Below are 25,397 nucleotides of genomic sequence, written 5' to 3'. Positions count from 1 at the left end.
ACACAGCAAATATACATAACATACACACATGCATGCCTATACACATGTATCACATACACATGCTTGTCATGTGAATACATATAGATATATATATGCATACACAGCATACGCGTGTACACATAAGACACCCATCACGTAGATACATGTATGCATATACATGTATGCATATACATGGGTACATGTGTGAACGTGAGTATGCAATGTGTGTACACAGCAATGCACATGCGTGCACACTTACAGACACAGCACCTGTGTATACATGCCTGCATGCGTGTGCACGCATACATGCACACATAACACTCGAGCATGCATACACACACACCCACAGAGGGGGATGCGAGCAGGTGGGTTCTGTGTGTGCGGCGCACATGTGGATCCTCCTGAACCCTGTTACCCTCTTTTGTAAAATAAAGCCCACTGACTACTGGACACCGAGACATTCTGTGCAAAATGTGGTCGACTGCAGGAGATTCTGGAGAAACTTTTAAGTCAAAATGTGATCTTTTAAAGATCCTTTTTATTTAATCAAATAGAAGCTGGCTACCCTGAGGCAGACCCAGGACGGTTTTAGATCCTCTGGTCCCAGACCCCGGAGTCTGTCCTGGCTGTCCACAGCCACTTCGTGCCTGCACCACCGCGGCTGTCCTGCTCCCGGCCCACCCTGGAGCGTCAGGGGTCATCACAGGGATGCTCTGTGCAACCCGAGAAGGCATGGTTATTGCTTTGCTTGTCATCTGCTTGAATTCTTTTTTTTATCCCAACCATTGTGCCCTGCTATGAGCTTCTCTCGTCGATGGAAGGCCCTCTAAGCCACGCTTCCCGAGCAGCAGCCTGCTTCCCAGACAAAACCAGAGGGATGCGATGAGATTTCTGAGCTAGGCGTGCAGTGCAGACCCCTGGCAAGCCCTCCACACCTTCCCGCGTGCCTGCCATGAAGACTGGACTCCAATGGTGAGGCTCCTGCCACAAGTGCGCTCATAGGGGGCTCGGCGCCTGTGGGTTTTGGTATGGAGGGTGCTGCCCGCACTTGACAAGGAGCAGGCCGCAGCTCAGAGGCGCTGAGCCCATGCAGAGTCCCCCAGGAAGGCTAGGCAAGAGCGGGGAGGCTGAGCGGGAGCAGGAGGGGGAGCCGTGGTGGACCCCCCGACCAAGAGGCTCTGACCCTCCTGAGAACGCCCACCAATCAGAACAATACTTGAGCCAACCATGGGCTCCAGTGGATTTGGGAAACTTCTTAGGCATCTTATTCAAAGGATGGGTTGACTTCTCTCTCTGGTCTTCACACCCACGTACAGACACAGAGGACGCGAATGCCACACCTGAAGGGCCCTCGACAAACAGGGGCCACCTTTACCTTGACCACGACTATCAATCCTGCCTGTGCCGAGCTCACAGAAGGACCTTTTTACCCAAACGTGTTATTTTAACCCAGCCCTCCTCCCTACCCTTCCAAAGACGTCTGTCTTTTCATCTTTCAAACACAGGAAAAGAACATCCACAATGTACAATGACCAAAACGCCCCTGTTAGCCCACAACGTTTTTTGAAACTTTTTGAAAGCAACACACAGTAAGAAATACATTTTAACCAGCAACCTGGTAAACACATACATACACGTATAAATAACTGAAAGTTTTTTTTAAAAAATACCTGACAACTTGTAGAGCACTCTGGAATTTTTTTCATCCTAGTTCATTTTTTTTAAGCACTGAGTGATTTCTCTAGCCACGAATCATTGGAGAGATGTCGGGGGCATTTGGAAATATACGGAATCTTTTTTCTTTCAATCATCACCACAAGGGGTGCAGCCACTAACTTGCACTGGGAACAGGTAGGGATGCCGTGCAATTCCTAGGGCGAACCCTCCAACAAGAATTATCCCACCAAATGCAATGAAGCACGCACTGAGGGGTGGCTCACACTGTTCAAAAGCATGTAGCATGGAATTTTCCAGAGAAAGTCTACCGACTGGAAGGGTGCCCTATTTCAGGAGGTCCGGGTAGGAGGTGGGCGGTAAGCAGGTCCCCAGGACCCCTGCCTGCCTGTCTGTCTGTCTGTCGGTCCTGAGCCTCGGGACCACTCCCGCCGCCATCAACGAGGTCGCAGCACGTTCTCCCCCCGCAGACAGGGCAATGCTTCCCGTGAGCGAGAGGAAAGAAGCACTTCCAATTTCAGAGCCCTGTGCGGGTTCTCAACATAAAAGGGGAAAGGAAATTTGCTGTCCTGATGGCAGCAAGTGGCAGCAAGCCCAGGGCACCAGAGATCAAAGAGGCTGGGCCACCTCCAGGTAATCCCCACCAGGAATGTTTCCTCTGCTCACACAGTTTTCTTTCCTTTTCTTAGCCTAAGGCAACATGCAAAGCTCCCTTCTGTGCCCCTCCTTTCAGCTGACTTGATACTCTTCAGAGCATCTCATGCTCACCAGGCGCTCCCACCTTCCCCACAAGTGTCCATAAGCCCAGATTTCAAGAGCCCGCCAGGCGCACTTCCCGCTATGGCTACGTGGTGTCGGGGGCAGGAAAGGGCACCAGGTTTTCATTGTACAGACACGGGGTTGAGGCCCACCTTTGCCTTCACTTGCTTGCAAAATTCAATTGTGTTTCCTCCCTAGAAAAACTGGGACGGAATCACCCCAGCCCCACTCAGCAGGCATAGGACAGGCAGGTGACCGGTACAGAGGTACTAGCCTCACCCATGGTCCCAACCATCTCCATCCCTCAGTGCCCGCTTGGGGGTCCCCTGTGGGGTGTCCGTCTGTGCACACCCAGCGGGAAAACCTAGCTCTGCCACCAGACTGAGCCTCCTAACAGGGCAGGAGGGGGGCTTTGCAGGACCTCTGGGAGCCAGTCCGTGGACCAGGGCGTGAGAAAACCGGCTGAAACCTAGAGCCCCAAACCACGTCAGGACATACAGATACCCTGCCAGCTGGGAGGCGGCACAAAGAAGCTGACCTTCCCTTTGTAACCACCGTGACCCGCCCAGCAAGAGAGGAGAGCCTTCCTGCTCTCCGGGCCTCAAGGCCTCCATCAAGGTCAAGGGCATGACCCCTGACCCACCCTCAACACCACACCACATGGACTCTGAAGGCTGCTCCCCACCCCATCTATCTCTGCCCACCCCCTACCCCCTCCGCCCATGCCAGGCCCTCCCACCCTCCACCCAGCGTCTTCAACAAGAGAGAACAGGGCTGCAGAGTGGATGGCTGAAAAAGGACTTAAGAGAGAGGCCCGTGCAGTGTGGGACCTTGTTAGGACCCTGATTCTAACACACCTACTGGAAAAGTCATTTTGAAGCAATCAAGGAAATCTGAATACAATACAGCAACTGGGTGGCGATGGCAAAGAATTACTGTCACCATTATATAAGCAAAGTGCCTGGGACTTCCAGAGTGCATACACCTAAGCGTGCAAGTGAAAAGTCACGTTGGCTTCGATATCACCGAGATGATCATCACAGGGAGAGGAGGTCGGGGAGCAAGTACAGCAAAATCTTGGTAAATGTTGAACCTGGCTGTTGGGTTTTATGATTATATTCCTTCTACTTTGGGAAATGTTTGAAAATGTTCACAATAAAATATTTTTTAAAAGGAAGGAAGCCGTAACACACACAAGGACAACACTGAGCCTCAGGTTTGCACAGAGCTCAAACTCAGGCCCCTTTCCTATAGCTCCCTTCCTATAGCATCACGACAACCCTGTGGGGTTTCGGGTGTTAGTAAGGAAAACTACTAATAGTGACAGTTGCTCCCATTTTATGGTTGGGGAAACTGAGGCTCGGGTGGGCAAGGAGGGGAGAAAACAGAGCCAATGCCCTCGCTAAAGCAGAGGGGGCCAGCATGAGGAGGTGCCTGACAGCAGGTGCCTGACAGCCTGGACCCCGCGCCCGAGCCAGCTCCTTCACATCAACACAAGACTTCATGTTTTGTTGGGGGGGGGGGGTCATGATTATCTGATGAACCTCCAAGCCCCTGAAAGCCACAGCCCACACACACGACTTCACATTCCGTTTGAAGGGTCTCACAATGCCCAAGGCCAACCATGGCCCAACCCGGGCCTTGTCGCATCCCCGAGTACTGCACCAGCTGGCCTGGGGCCTCCCGCTCCGCATCCCAGCCCTCGGCTTTCCTGAGTTGCCCCGCCCAGCACCCCGCAGGCTCCGGCCACGAACCCCTGGCATGTGCGCACCTGGGCCTCCCCATGTGATTTCTCCGAACCATCATACCGCCTCCAGGAGGAAACAGGCAAAGAGCAGTCAGCTCCTCGGCCAGGATCGGGATGTGCCGGGCTGGGTGGGCGGCCTCTTTCCCAGGGAGCTGGCCGTCCCTGCCTGACCAGGGGGCCTGCACACCAGGGTCCGTAGCCTCTCGCTCCCCAACTCGCCCGGCACCCAACCGGAGCCCGAGGCGCAGGAAGAGTTCTGTCCATGTTGGGGACCAGAGGACAATCACACCTCTCCCCTTGACTGGCCACCGAAATAAATAAATAGGAAGCTGACTGAAGGCAGCATTGTAGGCCAACTTTAAAATTTCCCTGGCGATGGTCAATCCCAGCAGCGGGATCCACGAAGAAACTGCTCAGAAGGGCAAGGAGTGTCAAAACCAAAATTCCCAAGAACACATGAAATCTCACCTCCTCTCACCTCCCCGGCAAGGGAGTGACAGCAAGGATCTGAGAAATTTAAATAATATCCACAATGACTGAATAACTACAACAAATGTTCACCGTCCCCCCAGAGTCCAGGCACCTAAGTCCAAGGGTGCCTTGGGAACACTTCCTTGTCCCCGAGAGGACAGCTACTGACTTGGCCTCTACCCCCTGGCCCTCCTCTTCCTTCTAACTCGCTAGCTGGAGAGGGGTTGCACCACGAGTCCAACGCACAGGCAGAGCCCCCAGATCCACAAGGCTGCACCCTCTCTGCCCCAGGGTCAAGAGGGCGCCAAAGCCAGGGCATCTGGACATCCCTGGACCCACACCGTCCGATGGAGGTATCATACAAGCCACGTAAGTAGTTTTCCAATTTCTAGTAGCCACATTTTGAAAAGAAACAGGTGATAGCAATTTTAATGATATATTTTATTTAACCCAATATATCCAAACGGTTATTATTTCACCATGCAATCAACATGAAAATTATTCAGGAGATATTTTACCTTTTTTTTTTGTACTGTCTTCAAAATCTTGTGTGCATATTACGCTATCAGCACATCTCAGTTTGGACACTAAATTTTCAAGTTAAAGTGAAATGTAGTCCTAGCAAAACAATAAAGTTGTGTTCAGTGGGAAAATATCAGTACTCTGCTACAGCTTTTAAATTTAAATGACTTAAAATTAACAAAGAATTTGGAATTCCCTTCCCCGCTCACACCGGCCACACTTCACGCACATGGCCCGTCATCAACATACCGGACGGGCAGCTCTGGGCTCCTGAGAGCACATCCTCAGCGGAAACTGTTCACTCATCATTTTCAGAGGAAGATGAAGCAAAACGCAAAGGAGGCAGCACAAATGCTCTCTGCGAGGATTTGCTAAATTAGCAGTGTTGAAGCAGTTTCTATCCAGTCACTGGAAGCATGGGTCCCCCACGGTGCCTCCAGGGGAAGCCAGCGGGGGCAAACACAGCTTGTCAGGCACAGAGGGGACCGGAATAGATCTGAATGTCTTTTTGGCCCTACAGAACCCTAGAGTTCATTCTCCTGTAGCTCAAGGGCAATATTCTAGCGTTTTATCTTTGTATCTAAGTTGTACACCTGGAGCAGCACGTTTATATTCCTTGGAATGTTCCTCTTGCAGACCTGCATTTCGTCACAATGCCCTTGGCCACCACCGAGGTTGTTAAAGAGACTTGTACTCTACTTCTCTACTATGTTGGTTGTAGGATGTGATTGACAACACTGCAGGGACCCCACAGAGGCATTCCCTCAAGATTCAGTCTCAGAAACATCTCTGCTCTTTGGAATAACTTGTTTCTGATTCTGTTGTCTGTTTTTCTTGAATTCATTATTTTTGTCCTATAGACACAATGAAACAATTGAAAACAACTGTTTCCCCTATCGAACTGGCTGCCAGGAAGCTCACAGCTAAATCAGTGTGCTAACCAGGATATTTGGTATACCCACTGGATGCTGACCTTCCACAGGCTTCACAGACTTCTCAGATCTGTTTCTTCTCTCTTTCTCTCTGTATTTCTTTCTGAATATTTAATCCTGATATATATATATATACTTCTCCATGCTTTTCAAATCATTTTGGAAATTTGGCAAGGCATTAAGTCATGTAAATGAAGTTAAAATTCTGTGGGTTTAGAACACGGATTTGGAGGTTTCAAGGATGAACATAACAAGCACATTTATGTCTGTGTTAAAAGGCATGTGTCTGGGCAACCCGGGCTCCGGGGGCTGCCCCACAGGTTCCCACCCAGGACAGCAGCATGAGAGCACGACACTCCCACACAAACACCAGCAAGACTGCAGACACCAGAGCAGAGGACCAACCCTCCGCTGAGCCATACCAGTTCCAGGTTTATTCTCTCTACTTCTAGATCACCGTGAACTAAAATCATCTTCACAGACCTCACAGGCCACTCTCCCAGCTTACAGATGAGACAGACACTTCCCAGAAGTCAATCAACTGCCCCGGTCACACAGCAGCTCTCCCACATCCTCAGGCCACACACACTTACTTCTGGGTGAAGGTGGCTATGACCTAGGCCCTGAGCATCCTGCAGGCTCCACACCTGTCCTCACAGCCGGGCACCTGCTCAGAGGAGCGTCAGCTGACAGGTAGAGTCAGTGCATCCACGGAACACGTGGTCCACAGGCCGCGGGACCCAGAGTCAGCCTCTGGACTCGTCTCTCGGCCATGTGCCCCCGGGGACCCCCATCTTGGAAGCGGTGCTGAGCACGTAACCTCACCCCTGGTCTTCTGAGAAGCAAACCCTGACCCAGGATGCTAGCCAACAGCACAGCCCACCCCTACTGGCCTTAGGAGGATGAAGGCGCAGTAAGGAAGAGCCCAGTGCAGACACGGGAGGAAGGGAGAGAGGACAACGTGAGGCCCTGTCTTCTGGGAGGCCTTTCACGGCCGCTCAGACGGTTCTTTCCAGCAGGAACACTGGGTGACGTGGTCCCATGGCCCCAGCACACACCCCGACCCAGGGCCCCAAATCAGAAGGAGCTGGGTGACTCCCGAGGTGCGCGCGCCGCTGGTATCAGCAAGAGGCCAAACAGTAAAACAGAATGTGCTCCATCACGAAAGGGGGCGCCTAGCAACGTTTCAGAAAGCAACACCGGTCCATACTTCCCATCCCACAGGGGTCTTGAATCCGCAAGGATCTTGCTGTGTGTGGCCCGCAGGAACTGCTAGAAGCACTGGCTCGCAGGTAGGGCTGGCCCACGGCGTCTGCCTTGGCCCCCTTCAGCCCTAAACCTCTCGACTGAGGAGCACCCAGGACCCGTGGCCCTGAGGAGGGACAGGCCGGTGGCCAGACCCCCTTCTGAGCCCAGCCCCATCCCCCATCCCCCACTCCAGCCTGCCCACCAGCAGCCATCCCCCCCAGGCCACGAGAAATAAATCTTGTCGCCTTAAGCCACTAAGTTTGGGGTGGTGTGCGTCACAGTGGAAAACTGGCACAGTCACCCATGCCAAACTGTGAGTGGCCTGCAGAGGTCAAGCCTATTGACAGCTCAAGGCCAACAGGGCACTGGGGCCCAAATGCAATGCAGTTTGATAGGAGACTATTTCTCCCTTTTAGCAGTGAGGGCAAACACCCCCTGTACAGCCTTATCCCCAAGGGGACAACGCAGAGAGCGAGGCGATCACTTTGAAATGGAAGTCGGCCCACTTGTCCTCAGTGGGATTCTGCAAAGAACATCTCTGGCACCATTTACAATTATTTTAAAAGACTTCAGGAAATGGAATTAGAATTATTTGGTCCGTGGTGGATGGGACAGGCGCTTGAACAGCCACCCCCTTCATCCTGGTGACCTGCCTGCTGCTGAAGTGGGTCATTGGGTGAAGCTCTCCAATCCGCTGCGTGGACACCCACGGAGATGGTGTGCCCTTCCAGTAGGATTCTTAACTGCCTACAGAGCAGGCCATCAGTCTCTTAGGCGATTTGCCTGAAGGTAAGAACAGTGTTGATAAGTTCAAGGCCTGTCACTTTATCAATACTCAGCACAGGGAAGTCGGTGTCAGGGCTGCCAACTCTGTCATCAGTGGCCAGTTACATGCCAAGCCGCCAGCAGGGGTGGGGGGAGCCCAGACGTGCGCCAGAGACTGCCGCTCTGGGCACCGTGATGGCCAGCCCTGCCCCTGCTCCTTCCCCCACCTGGCAGCCAAGTCAGTACTCACTGGGCACCACCAAGGCCAGGCCCTCTGCCCGGTGCACAGCGTTACCACGGGCAACAGAGGTCGACCGGGTCAAGCACATCAAGGCAGGGAGCAGCATCGGAGCCAGGAAACTTGGAAACCCCCTGCCTGGGACTCACCCTTCAAGGACTCTCGAACCCTAAGCCAATGACAACGGTTCTAAAATCGATAGTTGTGTCAACTTCACCAAGTGAGACAAAATATATAAAAATGGCTCCTAAGCTGAGAGGCATTCCAGAAGCGAAGGGAAGAAAATACACTTTCACTAACTTCTCATTTGGCCATCATGCCAAGACACACCCTTTACAGAGGCCTTATCACCTGTCTTCCAGGAGAAACACACTGAGATGCAGGGAACTGAGGATCATGGGCTGGTAAGCCACAGAGCAGGACTCATTGGCAACAGAGAACTCTGCCCCTCCTGCCAGCAGGTCCCCTTCAATAAGGACCCTTTTCTGGGGAATCCCTTCCTCCCCACCCAGTTCTAGTCTAAGCCAACTTCCAGAAGGCCTTTCCTGCTTCTCCAGGGAGGGGATATTATAATCACAGCACTTACATGTGCTGAACAAGACAGTGCGTTATCTCATGACAGCCCTGGGCTGAGGCCACTGAGCAAGGGGACACAGTTGGTGGCTTTTCTGGCTCACATGTGCCAACCCACATAAATCTTCCACTCTTCCACCACAGTCACTGACTCCAGGAAAAACCTACAACTTAGGCTTAACCAGTCAGTACAAGGCTTCTGTGGCCAAAGGACATTTGTTGAATGGCCACAGAAGAGACACACTCTCTCTGGACATAGGCAACGGGCAATTGGCTGCCATCTCGTAGTCACAGGAGGCCCACTAGGAAAAGAAAGTGACAACTAAAAAGGCAGAGAAGAGTTTATGAGCAGTGACATGGTTGAGTTGCTTGATCAAACCAAGCCTGATGTCCACATTACCTCTGGTTATTCTACTTATATAAATCAGTAAACAGCCATTGGATGACCTAAAGAGCCCTTAACCTCAGAGGCTCAGAAAAAAGTAAACTGTCCAGGGTTCCCAAGATAATACACAGCAATTCTGCTATTTGAATCTGACTATACGTAGTCCAGATTCCCCTCTGTAGTGCTGAATTTTATGTGTCCTCATAGCTAGGTTATGGCACCCAATGTCTGTCTAGATGTAGCTGCCAAGGTATTTTTCAGATACGATTCACACTGAAATCAGCAGACATCAAGTAAGGCAGATTTTTCCTCCATAACTGGGTGGGCCTTGCCCAATCAGTTGAAAGCCTTAAGGGAAAAGACTAGAGGGAAGAGACAGAGGGAGGAATTCTGCTCCAGATTGTTTTCAATTCAAAATTGTAACATCAAAACCTGTGGGAATTTCCAGCCTGCCCTGCAAACTTCAAACACACCAGCCCCCCACAAATTCATATATTTATCCAGATAGATAGATAGATAGATCTATATAGATATCTACCTACAGATACCTATCTATATATATAGCTCGTGTTGGTTCTCTTTCTCTGGAGAACCCTGATGGATACGCCTGCTTTAAACACTAGGCTCTCTGCTGCCTCACTCTTAGTCACCTCTCAGTTCCCACAGCACCTTCCTTTGCTCTTATGGACACGCCCCCTTCCTACATCAAGTTTCCTGTGTGCACAGGGCTAAACTCCTGAGCTCGAAGCAACTCCAGTCCCACTTTGTAAGAAGAGCACACTGCCTTACACACAAAGGAAGTTCAGTCTACATGTGTTTGATGAAGAATAAAACTATCCTCAACCAGTACAGCTGGCAACAAAGGCCTCCAGAAATATAGTTTATCACTCATTAAAGCAGTAAGCCAGTTAGTCGGGGACAAAGTTATATATGAACGAATGCAGAAAACATGCCCAAATTTATACTTGTTAATGCGAACCTCACTCTCCAATCCCACACTCTGCTGGGTGTTCTAGTCTTGGGCAGGAACAGGAATTGGGGGTTCAGGTGGCTAAAGGATGGAGCTCTCCTAAGTAAATGCAGCTCCTTCCTGGCACAGACCCCTGGGAGGCTTTGGAACAGCTACCAGCCACAGTCTGACACAAAAATATGTGTGGATTATGGCAAAGCCAAACTGAATTTTAAAGCTATCTGACTGAACAATGTCACTGGAGTTCCACAGCTAGTGTTCCATACTGGAGAATGGATAAACTTAACTAATGGTTCTCAGACTTGAGTGGGCATCTGAACGCCCTGTAACCGTCATTCCCAGCCCAGAGTGTTTGACAGAGGTCTGTGGTGGAGCCCAGAACTGGCATTTCTAACAGCCCCCAAGGGATGCTGATGTTGGTCCCGAGACCTCACTTTAAGAAGCCCTGACTTAGACAAATGTCAGCAAACACAGACTCTCAGCAAAGCCACCCAAACAGTGGGCTGAGCTGGGCAAGTGAGCCCTGGGTAGGTATCTGCTGCGTGGCTGTGATGACAGCTACAGTCTCGTTCCCAGGAAGGTTACATTGGGTGCCACTGGAGAGCACTTGAGTGTACTGTTACAAAGTTACAATGTGATGAAGACAAACTGAAGAGCATTTTTCTTTTGCCAAATTTACAGGCCATTTAAAGAATAAACACAATAAATAAAATTCTCCTACTCTACCCAGGTAAGAGGATTGGTAATTAACAGTCTGATTACTTGTGAGATAATGTTTCCAAAGTACTTAAATGGTTGAAGTCCAGCATTTCATGATCCCAATATAATTACTGATTCAGGCAAGGACCACCCTTGGATGCTGAACCACTGAGCGAAAGGTGGTTAGGAAGCAGGATGCTCAGAGTCTCAAAGGGACAAAGGGGAAGATGTACCTGACACCAAGGACCTCTAGGAGCCTTCACCAGGTAACTAAGCTTGGTGGACCAAGAGCGGGACAACAGACACTGCACCTCTTGACGTGAGGTGAGCAGAGTACCTCACCTCACACCTACGTGATCCTGAATGTGATGACAAGAAAAGACTCAGACAAATCCAGACTGTGGGATATCCTACAAGGAAATTGCCCTCGTCTCTTCAAAAGGTCAATGCAAGGGAAGAAATAAAACTGTCCTTATTTTCAGATGACATGATTGTCAACATAGACAATCCCAGGAAATCTACAAAATAAAACTCCTAGAACTAATAAGTGAGTTTACCAAGAACACAGTATACAACATAAACATACAAAAGGCAACTGTATTTCTAGCAGTGCACTAGCGGTGAACACATGGAGGCCAGAATGAAAAATACAGTACCTTTTACAATCACGCAAAGAAAAGTAAATACTTAGATGTAAATCTAACAAAACTCATACGTTGAAATCTACACAATGCTAGTGAATGAAATCAAAGATCTAAACAACTGGAGAGACATACCATGTTCATGGATTGGAGACACAAATTAGTAGAGATGACCTTCAACCAGTGAACAAACAAGTGGTCCATCCACACCACAGAGCAGTACTCAGCAATGAAATGGAATGAACTATTAAAACAGCAACAACCTGGATGGATCTCCAGAGGATTATGCTGACTTAAAGAAGCCAATTCCAAAAATCTACATACCGTACGATTCCATTTATGTAATATTCTTTAAATGACACAATTACCGACCTGAAGATTAGTGACTGCTGGGGTGAAGTTTGGGTGTGGATGGGTGCGAAGTGGAGGTGGCTATAAAGGGCATGTGAGGGATCTTTGTGGGGATGGAATGTTCTGTACCTTGACTCTATCGATGCCGACATCCTGGTTGTGAGATGGTCCTACAGCTTTTCAAGATGTTTTCATAGGAGGAAACTGGGTCAAGTTACACAGGATCTCTCTGTATTATTTCTTACAACTGCCTTAAAACTACCTCAAAATAAAAAATTTAATTTAAAAAAAAGTCTTCAGGAAAAAGAAAAGTCATGAAAAATAATAATAATATTAAATAAAGAAAGCAGGCAGCCTGCTCCCACTTTCGGGGCACAGATAGACGAAGTCACCCAGTGTGACATGTAAACCACAAGTCAGAGCAGATTAAGGACAGCAGGAAAGCACTTTAGGGACCAGACATCAGCTGGTGTCCACAAATCAAAATTAAATTGCTTAGAGGGATCATGGTCTTGAGGTTGAGGGATGTGGGAAAGTGTCCTTGCTCTCAAGAAACACAGGCTAAAGCATTTGTGGGTGCAGTTCATGATGGGTACAACTTTTCACTTTTCAGATAAAGCCAATGTGACAAAATGGCAAAAAAAAAAACAACCAGCAAATCTAGGTGAAGGGTAAACAAGTGCTCATTATACTATTCTCCAGAAAATGTGACCATTTTCAAAACAAGAAGTTGGGTGAAGAACAGTCTTTTCAGTTCAATAACCATCCACTGGGTTTGTCTGTACTTCTGCAGTCTCCTTTTCCTTTCATGCTAAAGCACAGATCCAGCCAATGCTAAGTTCTCAGGGTCCCGAACGATGGCAAAAAAGCCTCACACACGGGAGCCAAAGGGCCCCTTGGCCCCAAGAGAGAGAGCCTCTAGCAGATGTAGCCTCAATCTCAAAACGACAGTGAGAATTCAGAATCGGATGATCAGAAGTAACTAGAGATGGATAAGAAGAGAGCTGTGATGGACGGATCCCCCAGCTCTGACCCCGAGGTCCTCAAGACGCCCACCTGCCCTGTGGTCCTCAAGATGCCCACCAGCCCCGTGGTCCTCAGGACACCCCATTCTGATGGTCCTCAGGACCCCCCACCTCCACGCTGTTCTGCTACATCCAAGCTTAGATAGCAGTCAAGCCACAGCAAGCCCTGCTGAGTGTTCCTTTCTTCAGTGTTTGTGAGGGTTAACCATATCTGGGACACAGCCAGCACTCAATAAATGTTAGCTGCCTGAGAGTGAGAGAGTGAGTGAACGAACAAAGGAAGGAACAAAGGAGTCACTCTCTGACAGGACCTCACACACAGTCAATAATTAATGTCAGTCAGCCCGCCTCTGCCACCCTCAGGTGTGTGTACCTTTTATTCCCAGCAACCAGCCTGAGGTCTATGAACTGCCAACACACCACATCTCATTCATCAGGCTGGGAACAGAACAGCATCATGGAGACGGAGGCAAGTGATGGGGGGTCATGTACCACCGGGCCATGTGTTTAGCCAGAGTTAAGGCCCTGAAGTGCCTGCTGGCCATTTGGGGCAGGACAGATGGATCAGTGGATGAAGAGATCCAGCACGTGGCTGGCAAACAAAGCCACATTCTTGCCATCAGCGCTCCCATTCTCACCTGAACGTGAGTTGTGTGCCTCCAGGCACCAAGGGTATCATACAGCACATCCAAACTTCTCTCTAAAATTTAGCCATTTTTTAGGACTTCCCCAGTGGCGCAGTGGTTAAGAATCCGCCTGCCAATGCAGGGGACACGGGTTTGAGCCCTGGTCCGGGAAGATCCCACATGCCACGGAGCAACTAAGCCCGTGCGCCACAACTACTGAGCCTGCGCTCTAGAGCCCGTGAGTCACAACTACCGAACCTGCGTGCCACAACTACTGAAGCCCTCGCGCCTAGAGCGTGCTCAGCAACAAGAGAAGCCACTGCATTGAGAAGCCAGCGCACCACAACAAAGAGTAGCCCCCGTTCGCCGCAGCTAGAGAAAGCCCACGCGCAGCAATGAAGACCCAACACAGCCAAAAAAATGAAAAATAAATAATTGAAAAATAAATAAATAAAATGTAGCCATTTTTTAAAATGCATTCAGTCCCACAGAAAGAATTTGTGAACATGATCCGGGCAGAAAGCAGATAAGTGGGAGAGGTGACTCTTTTCTCAGCAAGAGTCTGGTGGATGCCCAACATTTTTATAAGAACAAAACTCTCATTTAAATATCGGACAAGAGATTATACATTGCTAGTGGATCTGTATGGAGACTGGAATCCATTCTGAGAGAAAGACAAAGGAAATAATTCTTGCCATTTTACACTGTGGATTTCAAAGAATCCCACAACACACTCTGTCCAAGATGAATATTCTTTTGTGCTACCAAGATAGTAAAGTAACGGTTTTGTATTCCCAACTCTTGTCAGGGAGCCCTCATGCATTCCTAGCAGACATTTACCATCAACTTTCTATAATACGACAATTTGAAACATGGCTATTTTCCAAGAAAATTACAGTGGGCTAGATTCTCAAGTCTGGAAGATAAGCGTCAACTGCCCTCCTCTGAAAGTTCATGGAGTACATTGCAAAGCAAAACTCCCAGGAAGAAGAAAATGGTGGCCCTGAAAAAAATTAATGAAACCCTGGGAAAATATGCAAGCACCTCCCTCTCTTCTAGTAAAGAGCCAGCTTCTCAAATGTTTCCACTTAGATGTGGAATTGCCCCCTCCCATGGTGAAGCCTTAGAGTAGGGAGGCTCCAGTGGCAAAGGCCTTGCCCAAGGTCACGGAGCTGTCCCTGGGCTCCTTCCAAAACCCTTATCACACGAAGATATAGGACGCCTTGGATCTTGTCCTTGGAAGAACTCAGATTTTAGGGAGGAGAGATACAAACAAAATATACACAGCCCAATCCCAGAGTACGTCAGAAGACCAAGGATGTGCTAACTGGGCGTCAGGAAGGGCAGCGTGGGCCTGTGACTGTCAGGGTCCCACGCAGAGGACACAGGCCTGGCTGAGAAGAGCTCGGGGGTCCCACACCCTCACCTCCTTCCCAGGAGCTCTATCTCCGGGAGGCGGGCTAGCACGGGGTGGGGAGTGGGCGGAAGGCTTCTCCTAGATTCAGCTCCTCGAAAGGCTTAATGACTAAAGAGGAAAGAGGAGTAATGACAACGACACCTAGTGTGTACACGACATCACATTTACCCCAGCAACCCGGGGGGTCCTTGATACCAACCCCCGGGGTTCAGCAACACTTCAAAAGCAAGACGGCTGTCCCAGGGTCACACGCAGAGGCAGGACCCAGGCCACAGTGGTTACTGCAGAGCCCACTCCCTTTGTACCCCGGCCCCAGAGCAAACAAGCAGGACCATGCCATTTCCAGCAGCAGCAGGGTACACAGAGAAGCTGATGTCCTGAAAGCGCACGGGTCTGACAACAGACAGAATACATCAGAAACAACCAGTGAGGCCAAATGGAAGGAAGGCAGTAAACCAGGGGTCAAGGGAGAGCAGACAAGAAAGATCACCGTTGGCCAAAAGTCTTTGTCAGCTCCAGCCCGTTAATCCAACTCATCTTGGCAGTGAAACCTGAAAGCTGAGACTGTCTGGACCCCACTAGAACATTATTGGTTGCAGAGCTGAGTTCAGCCCCGACAGGTCCTAGCTGGACACTGGCCAAGACTCTTGGTCACAAAGGCTCCCAGAGCCAAGGTCAGAAGCACTGCTGCTCCAGTGCACGTAATTCCATCAGCACACAGCAGGCCACAGGGTGCGGTGCTGGGCCCTGACCCCGGTGCCTTTGTGAAGACCCAACCAAGCAAGAGCCACACTCACCTCCAGCCACTGTGGCGCACAGGCCCCGGAAGCTGGAAAGAAAACTTGGCCCCTTGGGGCAGGACAAGCCGCCTAGGCAGAGGGAGGGTCTGTGTCCTGGCCAGGCCTGAGGCTGCACAGACCTCCCCGTGGGCTACACACAAAACCAGAGGCCAGCAGATCCCCAGCACGCCAGAGCTGAGCGTCTTCTCCTTTCACCTTCTGCAAGAAGCAGCTCTAACAAGAATCATTTACCCACAGATAGCCAGCCCGGCGGTTGGGAGCTCATGCAGGTATGGTCATCACTCTGAAGGACTGTAAGAGTCATCGCTGTGATAACTGTGAAGTTGAGGCAGAAACACGGGACGTGCTTAGGATGGGATATAGGTGTGGGAAAACCATCAGCATAAAAATACACACACACCACACTTCTAACACTGAACTGTTACAAAAACCAAGCCGGAAAGAGGAAGGTGATCGTGTATTTGTAAGTGTGAGAATGGGGGACCTTTTACAAATGTGTAGACATCATGTAAGTCGTGATAGTGTCTCTAGCAAGAAACAAATTCTGTAGAAGTGCCTTATGCTCTTACAGATGACCTATATTTTGGATTGTTTCCATTTCAATGGGGGTGGGGAGGAGTGAAGAGCAAGACACATCAAATCTCTTGTCGCCAGTCACCCATCTCACCCGAAGTCTCCATCAGCCTGGCCAGCCCGAAGCCCGAAGCCCTTCCTCTTGTTATGCTGAGAACTGCCCTTCCTCAGGGGCCCGTGCACAGCTGCCCGGACTTTCCACAAGCAGAAGAACAGCACAGGGGCTCTCGCAGGCGGGCGGCCTGCGGTCCGGCGGGCTCAGTCCCTCACTCCCCCGAAAGCTGGGTGCACACTCCTTTCTCCTGCAGGCCAAGGCCCACGCGTCCCAGAACCCCACCCTGCCACAATGGGCACGCTTCTCATTCTGGGCCACAGGATCTTCAGGGCTACAATATCTCCAGGCGCCACGATTCTCCAACCACCTGGTTCAGCAAACTGTCCTTCCTTTTTGGGCTGCACTCGTGCACATTCCTGTGTAGACTCCCCGCCCTCCCCCAAGCTCCCACAGGCCCCAAGCTGGCCAGAACTCATGGCAGACCTGCCACCCCCATTAGCGTGGAAGGCTAAGGCTTTGACACGGTGTTCCTAGTCTCAGGAGCGGAATGCTGGCATCTTCTTACTTCCTCCACCTTCCTCAATCCCTTCCCTGCTCCGGGAACGCACCAGGCGGCTCCTGCCTGAGGCCTCGGCCCTCACTGGCCCTCCACCCAATGGATCCTTCCCAGAGAGCCCAGGATTGACTCCATCACATCCTTCAGCCCAGCATCTCCTTCCAACGAAGCCCCACCGGACCACCCTGCAGAGAGCCCAGCGCCCAGGGCCTGAACCCTGCCTGGGCCAGGAAGCCTCCATAAATAGGGCACAATGTAAGGATGTCCCCCCGCCTTTGAATCCTCCAAGCCTGACCAATTCTGCAAATGCCCACACTGGAAAAGATGCCAGTAATTCTGGTCCAACGTGTTCCAGTGCCGGGGGTAGGGCCTGCTGGTTGGCATTCCTGACTTGAGATTGTGAACACATTCTTGGAGGGTAAAAATTAACCAGCATCCACCTGGTTGGGCCTCAGGCCCCATAGGCTCCAGGTACTGATCAGAAGAGCGGCCTCCCTCTAAGGCACAGCCGCCGTCATCGCCACTTCACCAAGGCCAGGCCAGAGCAGGGCCCAGGTCTGTGTTGTTCCTGAGGAAACCCGGAATAACTGCACTCATACATCATAGGTTCTGGCATGCGGGTCCCAGACTGAACCATTTATCCAAATTAAAGCCATTCTCCAGAAACAAAATCAGACCCTTTTAATTGAAAATAAAACCAAGCAACCCCAAAGGCTCTTTTTTTTTTTTCTTAATGAAAGACATTCTTCCTGCTTTCTCATTCCATTAATCACTGAGTTTACACAATCTGTCAAAATAGCTCGGTAAGAAGTCTCCCTCTTCCTTTTCCTGCAGGCCTGGTTTTTCCCAGCGTGCGCCAAGCCGGCCGGGAGTTCAGGCACACTGGGAGGGCACCAAGAGGATTCTGCAAGCACGCTGTTTCTCAACTGCAATCCAACCATGTATTTCAAGGGGCTTCAAAAAGCTTGTGTTCACTTCTAGGTATACACCCCAGAGAAGTGACAGCAGCGATCCAAACATATACCTGCACACCCACGTTCAGAGCAGCATTATGCAAAATAGCCCAAAGGTGAAAGCAACCCAAGTGTCCATTGGAGGACAAATGGATAAACAAAAGGTGGTCTTTATGTACAATGGAATATCATTCAGTCTTAAAAAGGAAGGAAATTCTGACACATCCTACAACATGGATGAAACTCGAGGACATTATGTTAAGTGAAATAAGCCAGTCCCCCCAAAAAAAAACAAATATTATATGATTCCACTTCCATCAAGTACCTAGAGCAGTCAAATCCATAGAAACAGAAAGTAGAATGGTGGGTGACAGGGGCTGGGGGAGGGGGAATGAGGAGTCAGTGTTTAATGGGGACGGAGTTTGTTTTGCAAAATGAAAAGAGTTCTGTGCATGGATGGTGGTGACGGTTTCACAATACGAAAGTACTGATGCCACGGAACTGTACACTTGAAAATGGTTAAGTTATGTTATGGGTATTTTACCACAATCAAAAATAGTTTGTGTTCTTTGACCTCGAACCACCTTAGAAGTCCCTCCAAGAACATGACTGGCCAGGATCTTGCCCAATGATCTCCGTGCAAGGATGCACACAGGCTGTACGTGACCAGAGGACAAATGGTCATCACGTACATACTGGGTTCTGTACTGTCACCAACACTCGTGTCTATGCAGAGTTAGTTACAAGTGGGGAAATGCTTATATTGCCACATTGATGCTAAAATAATACATATGATCTCAAGTTGGTAAACTTGAAAAGCACAGAATGTACACAGCATACAAGAGGGTGAAAACATTGCTCCCTGGGTGGTAATATTAGGACATTTTTCCTGCATTCTTAACATTTCTCCCTCTTTTCCAAGTCTACAGCAAACGTATTACACAAAAATTACTTTGCAGAAAAAGAATCAAAAAATAATTTAGGAAGCAAAGGCACGTCCATCACCTGCAAATCCTCTCCCACCCCCTGAGCAACACAGATGACAAATGTCCCCTCCCCTCCTAGGGCAGGACAAGAGAAAGCATGTGCCTGGCCAGCTGAGAGCCGGGCCTGCCTCACTCAGCCGCCAGCCCAGCGGACGCGAGCAGAGGTGCGTCCCCTTTCCTCCAACCCCAGCCACTGGGCGCTTCAGGTCTTTCCAGAGAAGAGAAACTGGATACACACCTGTCCAAGATCACGGGCAAACTCCTGAGTCCCCACGGCGTCCTCCTGTTATCACAAAGGCTTGCCCCCAGGGGGACCAGATAGGGCCTCCAAGAATGGGGAAGTGATGTTTCAGCAGGAGCCCCTGGGGTGGTGAAAATTCGGCAGGACCAGAGTAAGCAGCGGCCCAGGAGCTGGCAAGCAGGAGGGACATCCAGGGCCACGGGCGTGACCCCGGCAGTCAGACAAAACAGCACCCAGGAGGAGCGCCGGTACAGTCACGCAGAGGGCGGCGATGTCCCCGGGCTGCAGGTGGGGGACGGAGAGGGCAGTCACGGGACAAAGGGCGCCTTCTACCCCAGACCTGTGGCCGCCAGAGCCCAGCTCTTTCCTCCCAGCACGCTGCCTTTGATGTGCATCCAAAATCACCAGTGGTGAGGAGTGAGCACTCAGGAAACCTCTGAAAAAGGTGATGGATTGCGAGTGGAGGAGAACGCCAGGACGGAGTCAATGGGGCCCTTTTGTTCCCGCAGCCCGTCGGGGAGGAATGTGTACAGAACGCAGACGCCCCAGCTAATGGCCCAGCCTGGCCCCGGGGCGATTCGCACGGCCAGCTGTAGGCTGCTCCCCCGCGCCCTGGGAGGCTCCACCATGAGTGAGATGCAACACAGAGCAGCTGTGGTCCCGGGTAATGAGGGGAGCGGATTCCTGAATCCTCCAGTGTGAAACGACCGGCTCCCGAGTTTCCGGGGCACAGCCGCCTCTCCCTGGAAAGAAGAGTCAGGCAGACCTCACCGCACGCATTGCCTCTGCCTCTGCCCCTTCTCCAGAGCCTTGGCCTTCTTCCACTGGGGCACCTAACTCATTCGTGTGTCTTTAAAACCTCGGGGTTTGTTGTTCATCACCAGCTTCGGAAAACCTACGCTCAAGAGGTTCCAGGTCATACCCTGTGGCTGCCACCCCCTAAGACACGATGAAAGGAGGTGACACCCTTCCCACGTGGGGGGGTCCCCCAGCGCACGGGCGCAGACTGGCTGGGAGTGGCACCAACAGGTTGCCACTCGGGAAGCTGGAATGAGGATTCCCTCCCATGTCTCCTCAGTCTTAGAAAGAGAGCCGTGCCCGCAGAGGGCGTCCTGAGTGCTATCAGCTCCCCCAGGGAGAAGAGGAAGAGGAAGGCAGGCAGCTGGCCACGTGCCATAGTCAGAGCTGAGGAAGGAGGAAGAGGGGCGAAGGCTCCACGTCCGAGGAAGCAGCTGCGGCCGGAACCCCGGCCAGCTACGGACGGCGGGCCCTCTCGAGAGCTTTCGGAGGCTTCGCCAGGCCCTCGAGGAGGGGTGACGCGGGCAGGGGACCATAGAGACCCCTGGCCTTGGGAAGAAGTCCCAGCATCGCGGAGGGACCTGGGTTCCACTCTGGGACCCCGCCCAGCACCGCACCACCCCCTCCATGCACAGGCTCAGGCCCCTGTGACCAAGGGGGCACTCACCTTCTGTGGATGAGGGCCAGGCACAGGCTCTGTCCCCAGACAGACCTGGGTTCCAACCAGCCCCATGACACAGGCAAATGACTTAAGCTCGCTGCGTCTCAGTGTCCATTCCGGAAAACAGAGACAAAAATGTTGTCTTGCAACGTTGGGTGACGATCTCTCTGATCACGGATAGCAAGCACGCCATTGCACATGGGTAACCACACCATCAAAAGAAGGCATTAATCTTGCAAGGTTACTAGGCTGGGAGCAGGGGAGATACTTGCCAAGGGCTCCCAGGGCTTCCAGCCCAGGCGGGCGGGCGTAGGGGAATTGGGGGGGGAGGGCACGGAACGTGAGGAAACCTCTTTTCCCGGAGTTGGTGGCTCTGGGGAGCACCTCCTTGGCACGATCAGGAAATGCTCCACCAGAGGGAATTTTCCTGATCACTGACACAGACGCCTTAAACATCAATTTTTCATTAATTTAGCCCATTTGGGACCAAACATATTAATACCAGATCATTGCCTTCTTTTTAAAAAAATTAACATAGCTCTTTTTAAATGTCTAGGGGTCATCATGACGACTATCCTCCCCTCAGTGACACAGTAGGGCATTCTGATGGGTCCTAACAGTGGCCCCAGGTGGCGGTCATCCTCACCTTCACTGGCCTCCTCCCTCCTATCCAGCAGAGACAGTCCCCAGCGGGGGGTCTGGGACAGCACGTAGGAGACATCCGGCCAGCCTGCACCAGGGCCAGGCACGCAGTGGGGACCCCAAGTGCACACAGAGCGGGAGAGAGAGATGTTCCTGCAAGAGGGCCTGGCTCGTGGCTCTGGCAGGCAGACACCCGGCTGACCCACACCAAAATGATGCGGGGTGGGTGGCAGGGGGAGGGGTGTGGTTCGCCAAACTCATTCCTGATATGCAAAGTGCAATAGGAAGCTCCAGAAACCTGGAGATTCTAGTTTTCTGCTTTTATGGGGAAAGGACAGACATCAAGGAAATAAGTGTTCCCACGCTGAGCTCACTCACAGCTACAGAGCAGCAAATCTGCCTTTTCTAGAAACTCAACACACTGGAAGATTCAAAACATCTTCTGAACCCTAAGAGACGGTTAACTCACATTCAGCAGCATTCTGACTGAGGCAATTTTTAATGTCTAGGTGTTTTAAAATCAGTGAGGCAGCACGGAAAAATACACCCTCGCTGTCGGACAGCTGGGGTTTAAATATCATTCCACGTGGACATCCCTGGGAAGATCAGGCCACACAACACCCTCTCTCACCCGCCTCTGCTTAACTGTGAGGATTGAAAGAAGTAACTCTTTCAGGAGCCAGAGTAGCGCCCAGAACCCAGACAATAATGAAGACAGTGATGATTCTCAACACTCTTGCTAACAGCCAGGAACATGTAGCGGCTCTGAGTTAACAGAATGCCTATTTAACTAACCAACTGGCCAGACCCCTTATTCTGGATCAACAGAGATAACTGCAAAGGACTGCAGGGGGACAGGGCCAGCTCTAGGTCACTGATGACCCCCATGCTTACCGGGTCGCACAGGAAAGAACCTAGGGTTCAGGGTCTGTGTACCTCCGGGACCCCATCCCAACCCACCGCCTGGTACCAGAAGACCCTTCAAACGCAGCCACAAGACAGGGGCCTCTCCAAGAGAAAGCAGGGCCACTGTAAGGAAGCCTCTCTACTCAGGGAGCTGTGGACGCATGGGGTGGCTGGGATAAAACAGTAACTTTCTGCCTGCTGGAAGCCGGCTATTTCTCTAGCAGGAACAGCCGGCACCTCGCCCCCATAGGAGTTTGGGGCAGGGGTCGGGGGTGGAGCAGGGTTTGGTTTGGGTACAGAAGGCTTTCTCCTAGCGTGGTGGTGGTTTTTGCCAGGCTGACCCTAGAGGAGGAGCAGTGCACGTACCGAGAGCCAGAGGGCTGGGTTTGATCTAGTCCCCAACTGTTCTGCACTTTAATAAATGTACTCACTTGTAAAATGGGCCTTGTGTACAAGCTGCCATTGCCACATGGTGGGTCAGAAATCGTCCCCTCTTGGCCTTTCCCCTCTCTTTTCTTGCCTTTCCGCCTTATTCCCAGGCCATTTTTAATCCCATCAGTAATATCTCCTGCAGCCCAGGAACACACTTTGACCTGGTGACCTTTAGCTCCCAGGGTCACGTTTGCAAATAGCTCCATTGAAAACCCATAGGTGCCAAAGCTACACTTTGTAAAAGCCAAGTCAATTTGCATCCAGGAGCACCAGTTCCCTGAGGCTACTACTTTTTCTATCTTCTCCTTGGTTTGTAAAGAAATAATTCATCTGCTGCTGCTGCTAACTTTGGCACTCAGCTGAGGAATTTGCGGCCAGGACATGCGTCCACTTGACAGACAAGCAGCAGCAACTTCAGGGCCCTGGAACCTCACTGTCCTGGCCGAATCCTGGGCTGCACCACCACGTTGGGCGACAACTTGGACAAGATACTTAGCCTTTCTTTGCCTCTCAGTTTGCGCATCTGTAAAATGGAGCACAAATCCCAGCTCCCTCCAAGGGTTGTTATTTGGGTGAATGCAATGAATGCATGCAAAGCATTTAGCACAAGCAAACACTCCATAAGCATTTGCTACGACCATGCTATTACTTTGCTATTGCTTCGTCTCTGGGGTCACTATTACTTTGTAAAATTACTAAGTAAGATTGCTGTTACTGTGTCTTTGAGGTCAGGAGCCTGGCCTCCTGCCAGTTCCCACAGTCAGCTCCCTGTGCACAGAGGTCCCCTCGTTCTCCGCAGACTGGCCTTGCCCACTCCACCCTCCAGCTGCAGCGACTCCCTGGCCCCTCCGGCCTTCTGCACAGAAATGCCTTTCTTAATACTTGTTGATTGATTTGCAAATATAACCTCCCAGGCCCTAAAGAGGAGAGAATCACAAGGACACACAAATCTCTTTCAAAAGGCAAAGAACTAAAGCACTTCAAAAAGAATAATATGCACAGCCCACATATACCAAAATGCCAAGATGGTTAGTTCTGAAGGGCTTTGCCATATCGATGCAATGATAATTTTCAGTCACATTTTCAGAATATTTAAAGAGTGCTCCATGATCATCAGTGTATTTAAAGGGTCCTCCATGAACACGCATTCACATTACAAAAGAGTGAAAATGGGGGAAAACTCTGCCAGAAGATCAAAGTGTGTGAAGGACAGGGACACCCTCAGGGTCTGGGGGACTTCTAAGTGGGCAGTGACCTCCCTCAACAGCGGTCTCTGCAGGCCACACACCCCATGGGCTTTTATTTTTTTAACCACACTGGAGAATGGGGGGCACCCGCCAGCGCTGTCTCAAGAATGCAAGGGAGCTCTTCGGCCCCTTCCCGCCACACAGATTTTCAAATCACTTCAAGCAAACGACCCCATCTCGCTTATCATACCCCGGCGGCGCCCACCGAGCCCCGGACCCTCCCTCTTCCTGCCTGTCAGCGACAGCGCCGGCGTGGCAGCAGGCACGTGCCGCAGGTGGCCCCGGCCCCGCACGCCCCCGCCCGGTTCCCGCTCCTTCAGAAGTCAGGAAGGAAGCGCCAAGGGACCCCCTGCTTCCCGCCCAACACAGGGAAAGGGAAAGAGAGACGCACCGGAAAGCCCGCTTGCAAAGAGCGGGAGAAGGGTCCTGAGCCTTCCCATTGCAGCTCCAACTCGGTTCTCCGCCCCGGAGTCTCGGGACCCGTCCTGGAGAGCGAAGTCCACCCGGGCGCCGCCGCGACAGTGCCGCTCCGGCCCGCGCCCGCCGTCCAGGGCGCCCCGGCGCCGAGGGCCCCGGACCCAGCCGGCCCGCTCCCCGGCTGCGTCCGCGCGCCCCAGCCGCGTCCCCGCGCCCCCGTGCCCAGACCACGTCCGGGACCCCGGCCGAGCCCGCCCACGCCCCCCGCCGCGTTCACCCGACTCTGTCCCTGAGCCCCGCTCCCCCGTTCCCGGACCCCGGCCGAACTCTCGCCCCCAGCTCAGGTCCCCGCGCGCCCGGAGCTCCGTTCCCCTGCGCGCCCCGAGCCCCCTGCCCGCTCCCCAGGAGCAGACGCCGGCGCCCGCCCGCCCGAGACAAAGAGGTTGGCGGCGCGTGCCCCCCTCCAGTACCTGGGCGAGCGGCGGCGCGGTCCCGTGGGGCGATGGCCGCAGCAGGCAGGGCGCCGAGCAGCGCGAGCAGCGCGCGGGCGGGCCCGTCCTCCCGGCTCGCGGCCGCGCCCGCCGCAGGGCCCCCTCGAGGCGGCGCGGGCAATCGCCGCCGCCACGCCCGGGCCGGCCGGTCACCTGGCCTCATCGCCCTAACAAAGCAGCGCGCTCCAGGCGCGCCCGGGGCCCCGTGCGGCCCTGCGACCTCTCTGCGTTGGCCAGGTGGGACTGAGAATTATTAGACCCGTTGAGCAGCCCAGACTCAAAGTGTTCACGGGCTGGCGGGTCCCGAATAGGCAGGCCAAGTCCTGGTTCCTGCACAACTGGTTCGTTCGTTCGTTCATTCATTCGTTCATTCATTCATTCATTCGGCGCTGTAATTATTGTGCTCTAAGAAAGCGAAACCTCGCTGCCTGCCTGTAACTTACAGTCTACTGGGGGTAGTGCACACATAAAGCAGCACGGCCGTAACAGAGGACACCCAAGACGCTTTGGAAGCCCTGGAAAGTCCGGCCAACGGAGGGAGAGGGTCGGGAAAGACTTTAGAAGTCACGTCTTCTGGAAATGAGCAAGATTTAGGCAGGCCAGGAGTGGACAAGAAG

At 51.9% G+C, this 25,397-nt stretch overlaps 1 protein-coding gene across 5 annotated transcripts in view; it reads right to left on the bottom strand.

Moving 5' to 3' along the window:
* TNS3 (tensin 3) overlaps positions 1–24,851 on the bottom strand; it is a 233,158-nt gene extending 208,307 nt beyond the window's left edge. For 2 of the 5 annotated variants that reach the window (XM_061198352.1, XM_061198346.1), the window contains exon 1: positions 24,760–24,851. The gene's annotated coding sequence lies outside the window, so the exon portion shown is untranslated. Of the gene's footprint in view, positions 1–19,183; positions 19,518–24,263; positions 24,404–24,759 lie in introns of those variants that run through there. The other 3 variants (XM_061198351.1, XM_061198347.1, XM_061198348.1) reach the window with 2 other exon arrangements.
* Between the last annotated feature and the right edge of the window lie 546 nt (positions 24,852–25,397).

This window comes from Eubalaena glacialis, chromosome 8, assembly GCF_028564815.1.
Source record: "Eubalaena glacialis isolate mEubGla1 chromosome 8, mEubGla1.1.hap2.+ XY, whole genome shotgun sequence".
Lineage (NCBI taxonomy): Eukaryota > Metazoa > Chordata > Mammalia > Artiodactyla > Balaenidae > Eubalaena > Eubalaena glacialis.
The sequence above is the reverse complement of the archived record's forward strand: the minus strand, read 5'-3'. Positions and strand labels throughout refer to the sequence as shown.